The following is a 12,397-nucleotide window of genomic DNA, read 5'->3' as shown; positions in this document are numbered from 1 at the left end:
GAGAGCAGCAGAAGGTAGAGTTTTCCCATCATACTGAGGGTGGAGATATGAACTCAGCTGCTCCACACAAGACAACAAGACAACAAGGCAGCAGCAGAACATAAGAATATATCTAGATTTACATGATGTCATGGGGGAGGAACCCCTTATGCCCACCAATCACCAGGTTAATAGCTGCTCACTGACACGTTTCATCTAACTTGAAGTACCATGAAAACGTGTTTTGGGTCTGATGACCGATTCCACTTATGTCCCTCTCTTTACAACAACTCTCCAGGAAAATGTACTCCTTGTATTGATGTTGTTCAGTTGATGGTGTAGTGTACTGGTTGTTTTGGGTCTCAGGGGAAGGTGTGCAGTTTGTGTGTGGAGGGGGGATGGAACACACTGATCCTCTACTACCCTCTGTTGGCTCTACTTCTCTGAGGGGATTTGTACAGATCCTCCTCTCACTCACACCACTGGGTCTCTCGCACAGTAATACACAGCAGAGTCCTCTGCTCTCAGACCAGACAGCTTCAAGTGTGTCATGCCGTTAGAATTATCTTTGGTGACTTCTATCCGTCCTTCAACACTTTTGCAATATGCAGTTCCACTACCATCACTCCATATAGCGCCAATCCATTCTAGAGCTTTTCCTGCTGGTTGTCTTATCCAGCGCATGCCATGGCCACTAAAGGTATATCCAGATCCTTTACAAGAGATACTGACAATTTCTCCAGGCTTTTTTAGGACTGGACCAGAGGGAATGGACTCCAGACTCTGGCCCTTTAAACCTGATGAAGAGAAAGAGATATTAAAGAAATTGAGGTTATAACAAAATAATGTCAATGTTCAGTCACTCCCTCATAGTAAAAGTAGTTGATAAAGGAGTAGGTGACTGCAGAACTAACAGGGCAGACAGAGAGAGAGCAGCAGAAGGTAGAGTTTGCCCGTCATACTTAGGGTGGAGATATGAACTCAGCTGCTCCACACAAGACAACAAGACAACAAGTCAGCAGCAGAACATAAATATATATGAACTCTGAGGGATCTGGATTTACATCATGATGTCATGGGGGAGGGGGCTGATTACTCTGAGGTCAGAGGTCAATTTATGGCTCATCAGTAGTGCCAGGAGTTTTTCCTGGTCAGGTCAATTAGTCAGAAAAACCTCCAGGGCCTACTCACCACACGCATAACTGACTCAAGGACTGGAGGAAATGTGGGGAACATGATCATTTTCTAAATATTGAGAACCTTCATGATTTCAATTTATTGCGGGTTCATTTAAATGGCATATACTGTATAAACATCCATTTGTCAAGGAAATAATTAAAGTATTGAAAATCATAGACATCAAAGGCATGGGTGACAAAACAGTACACTAGTATTCACAGGACATGTCTCCAATGGGGCAGTTAAGCAAAATCAATCATTACAAAAAAGATTATGTTTTACATTTATACATTCTGTCATGAATGAACACAGCTTAATAAGATGCATCACCTCACATAGCCTGTACTTTGTTTTGTTTCTGCATACATGTGTATAGATGATGTAATGAAGCAGTTAGGGACTTGTTGTCTGTGCTATGTGCTACCTTCAGTCACAGGTAAATGGCGTTGTTCGGCCCGAAGCGATAGCCCAGGCGTTGCTGACGCCTCACCAAATCTTACAACACCTGGATAGGTATTTTATCTATCAGCTAACCACATTGTATGTTATTGCAATCTGCATAGAACTAGGAATTAGAAATGTGATAGGATCTCTATGGCAATCTGTCAGTCGATGACACAGTCAATGATGTGGCACGCAACCATTGGTTGATGCATGCAACGTCTGAGCAGGGGAACGCGACCATTCTCTCTACAGGGGAGTTTGCATTTCAAAAGTAAAACAAATCTTCTGAGGTCTGATAGGCAGAAAGTTAGGCTTATATTAACTATACCAAACTAAATTCTAGGCTGGAAGCAAGGGGAAATAATGTGCAAGTTGAGATAAATACAAGAGACGATTCGAGAGCAACATGAACATGATATTCTTATGGAGGTGCAGTGATCATTCTCAGTATGTATTGTGGAGTGACACTTTAATAATTTTTTCTAACTTCTAACTTTCTACTCTTGCCTATAGGACAATGCTCATGTTAATAGTAGTTCAGTTGATGGTTTACTGGTTGCTATGTTCTCAGTGGAATATGTGCAGTTTTTATAGGCTGTTGTACTGATGCTCTACTGCCCTCTGTTGACTCTGCTGGCAGTTAGATTCTCTGAGGGTTTTTTTGTACAGATCCTCCTCTCACTCACACCACTGTGTCTCTTGCACAGTAATACACAGCAGAGTCCTCTGCTCTCAGACCAGACAGCTTCAGATACACCATGCTGTTAGAATTGTCTCTGGTGACTTCAATCTGTCCTTCAACACTTTTTGCATATGCAGTTCCACTAGCATCATTCCATATAATGCCTATCCATTCAAGTGCTCCTCCTGCAGGTTGACGTATCCAGGCCATGTTGTAGCTACTAAATGTAAATCCAGATCCCTTGCAGGAGAGGCTGAGAGGTTCTGCAGGCTTTTTCAGGACTGGACTGGAGGGAATGGCCTCCAGACTCTGACCATACACCCCTAATAGAGAAAAGAGAATGAAGACAATAGATCACTAATATGTTAACTCAATGGATATTATCATTATCTCTATACGTAAAATACTTTGTTCCAATAAATTGCTAGATTATTGAGTACATACTACAGAGGCCCAGCAAGACCAGGAGGAGGTGTAGTTTGCCTGTCATCTTTTCAGGATGGAAGACAATTCACCCATTGTAGAAAACATCATATAAGTACACAGACTTGGGAGACAGAATTTGCATGACAACCGTGGTTGGGTGGTATTATGTCACATGCATATAAAAGAGGTTTCAAAGTAAATATTAAATTCTAAGACAACGCCAGACATCAGCGTTTACTGTCGATCAGCAAACTTTTTCTGTATTGCTCAGACAGTAAAGTCGTAGTTTTTGTGTATTTTTCAACAATTGACATAAAGAACAGTCATTAAATAATTTATATTTAATCAAATTGCACTTTAATATTATCACAACAATATCACAAACACATTCATACAAGTGGTGCCTTAAAGAAATTGCGGTATCTTGTCACGTTATCAGCATAGGTTTGAATCCGTCCTACTGCCCTTTGACACAACCTCTCTCTGTCTTTTATCACTGTCATTCTCTCTCTCTATCTATTCAATAGTCAGAAAATACCTTTAAAATGTTAAAACTTTTTATTAAACACATAAAACAAGACAAAAAATCCTGATGCAATGTCCCCTGAAATGTGTTCCTATTGTTTCAACGTCACATGGTCAGCAACTGTCACCAAACTACTTGCCTTAGATGGCTACCGACTGGGCGCACTACGTCATTTCAACGTGCAGAATTGGGTAATATTTGGTTGAGACGTTGATCAATGAGATTACAACCTATATTCACCCTCTGAAAAAAGAAAGCCAAAAGTTTGTTGAATTTCCAATGTGTAATCACTATGCTTTCAACCATCTAAAAGCACAACCGAATTCCAATGGAAAAAACAATGTCAGATTTTTGGTTTGGTTGTCACCCAAATGGATATCGCTGCGCTTTCAACCATTCAAAAAGCATAGCGAAGTTCAAATGGGAATACAATGTCACATATTTTGTTTATTTATACAACATATTAATGTGATATTGCTGTGCTTCATCTAATATCAGAACCAAATGGCCTGGATTGCAGTTGAGATTACATAAAAAATACATGGTGCAGGTGATCAATGCTGGTGCAATTGTGAAGATCTCCACAGACCTGCAGATGGCCTACTGCATGTTATCTCTTATCAACAATACAAAACATACACATACAAACAACGACATCATGCAAACATCAACTAAATCACACCTGCTCAGACCCACTAGCCCTCACCCCTATCTCCAGCTCCCGGATCACTTTCTGCCACAGGGCCTCAAACTTCACGATTCTGTTTCTCCCCGTCGCTCCCACGCACTTTCAATTTTATGATTGTAAAGCATTTGACCTTTCCATTGTGTGAACGACAGACAATTGGTTGATTTCCAGTTTTTAAGTATACAGTTGTTTTAAGGTGATTGATGGGTAAAGTATTGTCCAACCCATCGGGTCTCTCACTGCACCCTCATTTTCCATGTCTTGAAATAAGTAGACTTAATTACATTTAGAGTGTAATACTTCTGACAGCCATCTTTCCAACTCTGCCCATAACTTTTGGACTTTTTAACATTCCTAAAAGGCATGAATAATTAGTTTTACACTTCAGACATGACTCTGCCCCTTGTGCTGTAAAATTAGTGATTTTTGTCTCTTGTATAATACATTCTATACATTAATGTATACTTGATTAAGCCTACATTTGAGTTAACTGTAATCTCGTTAGTTATGTTCCAACATTCCCTCCATCTTGTGCCAATATCTGTTATTTTTAAATCTTGGTTCCAATGATTTATATATTTTTCTAAGAGATAGGCTCTCTGCAACGTTTTGATTAGCTTCCTATCATATGAAAGTATGGTCACATTTCATTTGCTCTGTTAAACCTACCATTTGGAATGAGTTCGAGTAGCAACAGTGAATCTATTTAGTTTTTAAATGTGTTACTGCACTTTTACAATGATACATTGGTCCATTTTTAGGGTTAATCAATATACTATATCAGGGAAATTGATTTATCAGAGTACAGGTGCATCATGGGGTAGAAGTCATGCTTGGGTAGCTTTGAACTACTGCGCCTGTAACGATCCCGGCAGTCTGAGTCGGGTCCTGTCTGGTGACTAGTTTTTCTGTTCGTGATCTCCAGTTTCCCGAGGGTTCGGGGAACGCTCCGGGAGCTCTCTTGATTTCCGCACCTGCATCCCATCAGCAATCTGCACACCTGGTCCTGATCATCACCCTTCTTAGGCTCTGGCCTAACATCCAGTCCCTGCCGGATCGGTTAGCCATGAACAGTAGGTTTACCAGAGTATCAGTCTTAGAGCCTAGCGTTAGTTTTGTTGTTTTTGCACCTTGTTGGGTTGTTGCTTACTTACCCCCGTTTTGTTCCATCTGCAGTCACCTGTCCGGAACCTTCATCCAACCTCTGCCTGGTGGTCGGGCTGCCGACCCAGGATGGGATCAACCACTGCACCCCCAACAACTAATCAACGCCGCCCGCTCTGTTCCCTGGATTATTCAGCATCACTCTTGAATTTGTAAATAAACACTCACCTTCGTTTCAACTTACCTTGTCCTGGTCTGCTTCTGGGTTCTGGCTTAGCAACTCGTGACAGAACGATCCGGCCAGTAATGAACCCAGCGGACCTGGACTCTGTTTGCCATGCCATTACCCAGCAGGAGAAGATGTTGGGCCATCATAGCACGGTACTACAGGAGATCGCGTTGTCAGTTCGGAACCTTTCTACCGGTCTGACGGAGGTCCAGAACCAACGCAAGTTTCGGTGGAGGATCCACTACCGGTTTCACCCATCTCGCCTGCCGCTTCTGAAGCTGTGTCCTTCCGTGAGCCCAAGGTTCCGACGCCGGATAAATATGAGGGGGAGCTGGGAAGATGCCGTTCCCTTCCTTATGCAGTGTGGATTAGTGTTCGATCTACAGCCCCTACTCTTATGCCACAGACAAGGCTAGGATAGCCTTTGTGATTGAGTTGCTGCGTGGTCGAGCGCTGGAGTGGGCTTCAGCCGTTTGGGAACGACAGGATCCCTGCATGGCTTCATACCAGGGGTTCACGGCCGAGATGAGGAAGCTCTTCGACCATTCCGTCCGAGGGAGGGACGCAGCTAGGCGCCTGTTTCGCTTCGCCAAGGAACTCGCAGCGTGGCCGACTTCGTGATCGAGTTCAAGACGTTGGCTGTGGAGAGTGGGTGGAATGAGGAGGCTCTGCAAGCGGCCTTTTACCAGGGTCTGTCGGAGCAGCTCAAGGATGAGTTGATCTCCTATCCGGAGCCTAGTGACCTGGACAGCTTGGTAGCCTTGTCTATTCGGGTGGATAATCGAGTCCGAGAGCGAAGGAGGGAGAAGCAATGGGTTCCGTCCAACCGATCAGCTTCTCAGGTTCCAGTCGGGTCGTCAAACTGCGCGGCTCGCTAAAGTTGGGAGGACTTTTTAGCGAGCCAGTTTCGACCTCTCAATACCTCTGTCAGACCCCGTTTCCCGGCCACCCTTATGAACAGGAATCAGAGCTTAGCGATTAACGCTTTTGTCGATTCAGGTGCCGATGGAAGCTTTCTAGATGCCGAGTTGGTGGAACAGCTGGGGCTTTCCAGGAGCAATTGCCGGAAGCCATTGAAGCTACCACTCTGGACGGCAGTAGTCTGGCACGTATCACGATGAGGACTGAACCGGTTAAGATGCTGTTGTCGGGAATCATTCTGAGATGATTTCATTCTTCATTCTGCCGTCTTCCCATGTTCCTCTGGTCCTTGGATACCCCTGGCTGAAGGAACACAATCCCACGTTCGATTGGGTGACGGGCAAGGTAACGAGTTGGAGCCTTGATTGTCATGCTAACTGTCTCAAGACTGCCTGCCCCCATTCGGTTCCCAGTCAGGTGATTGAGGCTAAACCCCCAGATTTGTCCCTGGTTCCCGAGACATATCACGATTTGGGGGAAGTTTTCAGTAAGCAGAAGGCTCTGTCACTCCCTCCCCACCGACCATATGATTGTGCCATCAACCTGTTCCCTGGAGCTGTCTACCCCAAGGGAAGGTTATACAGTATCTCCCGACCTGAACGTGAGGCTTTGGAGACCTACATCAAGGAGTCCCTAGCTGCTGGTCTCGTTCGTCCCTCGTCATCACCCCTGGGGGCAGGATTCTTCTTTGTGGGTAAGAAGGATGGCTCTCTCTCGACCGTGTATTGATTATCGGGGGTTGAATGACATCACGGTCAAGAACAAGTATCCCCTGCCCTTGATGAGTTCTGCCTTCGACTCCTTACAGGGTGCTACGGTGTTCACCAAGCTAGACCTACGCAATGCGTATCACATGGTCCGGATCAGAGAGGGGGACGAGTGGTTGACGGGTTTCAATACACCGATGGGTCACCAGTATCAGGTGATGCCGTTTGGACTGACCAATGCTCCAGCGGTATTCCAGAGTATGGTGAACGACGTCCTGAGAGATATGATCGGTCTCTTTGTGTTTGTTACCTGGATGACATTCTGATCTTCTCGAAGGAACCTTCCCGACCACGTCCAGCATGTCCGGCAGGTTCTGCAGCGATTGTTGGAGAATCGCCTGTTCGTGAAGGCCGAGAAGTGCGAGTTTCACGCCCACACGACATCCTTTCTCGGGTACATCATCTCCAGGGAGAGATTAGGATGGACCAGGAGAAGGTTAGAGCGGTTCTGGAATGGGCCCAGCCCGGTACGAGATTGCAGCTCCAGAGATTTTTGGGGTTTGCGAATTTCTACCGCAGATTCATCCGGGATTACAGCCGTGTGGCCGCTCCGTTAACTGCCTTGACTTCCAGTATCAGGACCTTCAAGTGGAATCGGAGGCGGATCGAGCGTTTCTGGATTTGAAGAGGCGATTCACCAACGCACCGATTCTCTCTCAACCGGACACGGCCCGTCATTTCGTCGTTGAAGTGGACGCGTCTGATGTGGGAGTTGGCGCCATCCTGTCGCAGACGATGCTCCACGGACAGTAAACTCCATCCCTGCGCCTACTACTCGTCGCCTTTCGCCTGCGGAGAGGAATTACGATGTGGGTAACCGGGAGCTTCTCGCGGTGAAACTTGCCTTGGAGGAGTGGCGCCACTGGTTGGAGGGGGCGGAGCAACCGTTTATTGTCTGGACTGACCACAAGAATCTTGCTTACGTGCAATCGGCTAAACGTCTCAACTCCCGTCCAGGCCAGGTGGGCGTTGTTTTTCGGACGATTCAAGTTTTCCCCTGACGTTCCGACCTGGATCTAAGAACGGCAAGGCGGACGCCTTGTCTCGGATGTTCTCCAAGACGGAGGAGAGTGGGTCCAAGACCGAGACAATTCTCCCCGGAACTGCGTCGTGGGAGCTGTTAGGTGGAAGATTGAGGAGGAGGTGATGGCGGCTCTTCGGACGCAGCCCGGTCCCGGTAACGGTCCACCCGGTCGGTTGTTTGTGCCTGAGTCGGTTCGGCCCTGCGGTCCTCAAATGGTCCCACGCCAGCAAGATGGCTTGTCACCCTGGCGTGGCTCGGACGATGGCGTTTCTTCGCAGACGTTTTGGTGGCCTGCCATGGCCGAGGATACTCGGGGTTATGTTGCTGCCTGTCCAGTGTGTGCGCAGAATAAGGGTACCAATCGGCCCAGCTCTGGACTACTTCACCCCCTTCCTATTCCCGGCGACCATGGTCGCATCTGGCCCTGGACTTTGTCACTGGGTTGCCCGGCTTCTGAGGGGAACACGGTCGTTCTGACTATCGTGGACAGATTCAGCAAGTTCGCCCACTTTGTGCCAATTGCCAAGCTTCCTCTGCCTCGGAGACGTCCCGAGATCCTGGTTAGGGAGGTTTTCAGGGTCCACGGGTTGCCCAGTGATATCGTTTCTGACCGTGGCCCTCAGTTTACCTCTGCTGTCTGGAAGTCCTTCTGTTTGGCCATTGGAGCTACAGTCAGTCTCACATCTGGTTTTCACCCCCAATCTAATGGTCAGGCGGAGAGAGCCAACCAGAAGATGGAATCCACGCTACGCTGCCTGGCCTCTTCCAACCCCACCTCCTGGGTCTCTCAGTTGCCTTGGGTTGAGTATGCCCACAATACTCTCCCTACATCTGCCACTGGGATGTCTCCCTTCCAGTGCCTGTATGGCTATCAACCTCCCTTGTTCCCTTCTCAGGAGAAGGAGCTCTCAGTGCCTTCTGTTCAGGCCCATATTCGTCGTTGCCACCGGACCTGGCATCGGGCCAGAAAGGCACTCCTTAGAGTTTCGGACCGGTATCAGCTCCAGGCGAATCGGCGCCGGATCCCCGCTCCCACCTACACCATCGGAGATAGGGTCTGGTTGGCCACACGGGATCTTCCTTTACGGACTGAGTCTAGGAAGTTGTTACCGAAGTTCATTGGTCCGTTTGTGGTGGAGAAGGTGATCAACCCGGTGGCAGTTCGACTCAAACTCCCGAGGACGCTCAGAGTCCATCCCACCTTTCATGTCTCCTGCCTCAAGCCTGTTTTCCTCAGTCCTCTGTTGCCTCCCTCCGCCTCCTCCTCCTCCTCCTCGGATGATCGGAGGTGGTCCTGCCTACACGGTGCGTCGCATCATGGATTCCAGACGGCGGGGCCGGGGTTTCCAGTATCTCGTGGACTGGGAGGGGTATGGTCCTGAAGAGAGGAGTTGGATTCCGCGGCGACAGGTCCTAGATGCTGACCTCATCAGTGACTTCTACCGCCTCCATCCTGGCGCTCCGGGAGTCCGCCCGGTGGCGTTCGTCGGAGGGGGGGTCACTGTAACGATCCCGGCAGTCTGAGTCGGGTCCTGTCTGGTGACTAGTTTTTCTGTTCGTGATCTCCAGTTTCCCGAGGGTTCGGGAACGCTCCGGGAGCTCTCTTGATTTCCGCACCTGCATCCCATCAGCAATCTGCACACCTGGTCCTGATCATCACCCTTCTTAGGCTCTGGCCTAACATCCAGTCCCCTGCCGGATCGTTAGCCATGAACAGTAGGTTTACCAGAGTATCAGTCTTAGAGCCTAGCGTTAGTTTTGTTGTTTTTGCACCTTGTTGGGTTGTTGCTTACTTACCCCCGTTTTGTTCCATCTGCAGTCACCCGTCCGGAACCTTCATCCAACCTCTGCCTGGTGGTCGGCGGCTGCCGACCCAGGATGGGATCAACCACTGCACCCCCAACAACTAATCAACGCCGCCCGCTCTGTTCCCTGGATTATTCAGCATCACTCTTGAATTTGTAAATAAACACTCACCTTCGTTTCAACTTACCTTGTCCTGGTCTGCTTCTGGGTTCTGGCTTAGCAACTCGTGACAGCGCCCAACACTCATTTTGATAGATGCCTTATAAAAACACATTCTTAAACTCTCTCCCCTATAAACAATTATAATCAAGACATACTAAAGTATTTAGGGGAGGTGCCCAGGACAGCTATGAGAAACCACATAGAGGAATTTGTTATTTTAGAGAAGGACTCATTGTTTAATGCAATTCTTGAAAAGTGTGTTATATTTATTACAAACACAAACCATGAATATGGTCTGTCAATAAAGTTGTGTGTGATGAGTAGCGGTGAATGACTGAGAATATTAAATAATATAATTAATACAACTGTTGACAATGGCCTATAATATAAATGAAATAGTGATTAAATTATCCATCTCACCATTTATTCAAACCAAATGCAAATCGTGTTCATGTGGTTGAAACATTGTATGGTTACCAGCCACCAGCTGGTTTATGCAAAAGGCTGTTTCTCCTCAACTGAAACAAGGTAGTGAGAATTAGATCTTGAAAGTTTATAGGGACAGTCCCTGCAGTCCCTGGGCTACTTAACTGCTTTAACTGTCTATCTGAATCATCAGAGATGCTAAACTGTGACCCTGAAATGCTCAGGTGACAGATTGGAGTTCACCAGGCGTGGTGCCACACAGCTGTGAGGGTCACAGAGGGGAAGAGAGAGGGGTGGGGTGTGTGAGAGAAACAGACACAACTGATAAAAGGAGAGCAGGGCCTTTGTGTGTCACAATCGTCATAATGAGCGGACCAAGGCGCAGCGTGATATGAGTACATACTTTAATAGGTACTTTCAACAAATAACAAAAACGATACGTGAAGTCCTCGGTCATAACACAAACCAACACGGAACAAGATCCCACGAATCACAAGTGCACAAAAGGCTGCCTAAGTATGGTTCCCAATCAGAGACAACAAGCAACAGCTGATTCTCGTTGCCTCTGATTGAGAACCACCCGGCCAACATAGAAACACATAACCTAGAACAGAACATAGAAAACGAAACATACACACTACACAAAGAAACCAACACCCTGGCTCAACATACAAGAGTCCCTAGAGCCAGGGTGTACAGACCCCCACCCAAAGGCGCGGACTGCGACCGCGCCAACATAAACCCAACAGCGGAGGGGCCGGGTGGGCATTCCGCCTCGGAGGCGGATCCGGCTCCGGGCGTGACCACCACCCTCTAACAACCCCCCATAGCGCCCCCTGGTCTGGTCCCGCTGGCTGGAGCTGGACTGGACATCGGTGGAGCGGATTGCTTAGGCTCCGGTGTGGAGCAGCTGACCGGTACCTGACCAGGCACCGGTGAAACAGGCACGGGCTGTGCCGGACTGACGACGCGCACCACAGGCTTGGTGCGGGGAGCAGGGACGGGTCGGACCGGGCTGACGTGCGCACCACAGGCTTGGTGTGGGGAGCCGGAATGGGCCGGACCGGTCTGACGACGCGCACCACTGGCTTGGTGCGAGGAGTAGGAACGGGCCGGACCGGGCTGACGATGCGCACCACTGGCTTGGTGCGGGAGCAGGAAACGGGCCGGACCGGTTGACGATGCGCACCACTGGCTTGGTGCGGGGAGCAGGAACGGGCCAGACCGGGCTGACGATGCGCACCACAGGCTTGGTGCGGGGGAGCAGGAACAGGCCGGGCTGGGCTGGCGACGCGCACCATTGGCTTGGTGCGAGGGGCAGGAACAGGCGGGGCCGGGCTGGCGACGCGCACCATTGGCTTGGTGCGGGGAGCAGGAACAGGCCGGGCCGGGCTGGCGACGTGCACCATTGGCTTGGTGCGAGGGGCAGGAACAGGCCGGGCCGGGCTGGCGACGCGCACCATTGGCTTGGTGCGAGGGGCAGGAACAGGCGGGGCCGGGCTGGCTACGTGCACCATTGGCTTGGTGCGAGGGGCAGGAACAGGCCGGGCTGGGCTGGCGACGCGCACCATAGGCTTGGTGCTAGGGCAGGAACAGGCCGGGCCGGGCTGGCGTGACGCGCACCATTGGCTTGGTGCGAGGGGCAGGAACAGGCCGGGCTGGCGACGCGCACCATTGGCTTGGTGCGAGGAGCAGGAACAGGCCGGGCGGGCTGGCGACGCGCACCATTGGCTTGGTGCGAGGGGCAGGAACAGGCCGGGCCGGGCTGGCGACACGCGCACCATAGGCTTGGTGCGGGAGCAGGAACCGGCTCGGGCCGGGCTGGCGACGCGTACCATTGGCTTGGTGCGGGGAGCAGGAACAGGCCGGGCCGGGCTGGCGACGCGCACCATTGGCTTGGTGCGGGGAGCAGGAACAGGCCGGGCCGGGCTGGCGACGCGCACCATTGGCTTGGTGCGGGAGCAGGAACAGGCCGGGCCGGGTGGCGACGCCGCACCATTGGCTTGGTGCGAGGAGCAGGAACAGGCCGGGCCG

This window comes from Coregonus clupeaformis, unplaced genomic scaffold (genome assembly GCF_020615455.1).
Source record: "Coregonus clupeaformis isolate EN_2021a unplaced genomic scaffold, ASM2061545v1 scaf0205, whole genome shotgun sequence".
NCBI lineage: Eukaryota > Metazoa > Chordata > Actinopteri > Salmoniformes > Salmonidae > Coregonus > Coregonus clupeaformis.
Note: the sequence above shows the minus strand (reverse complement) of the source record.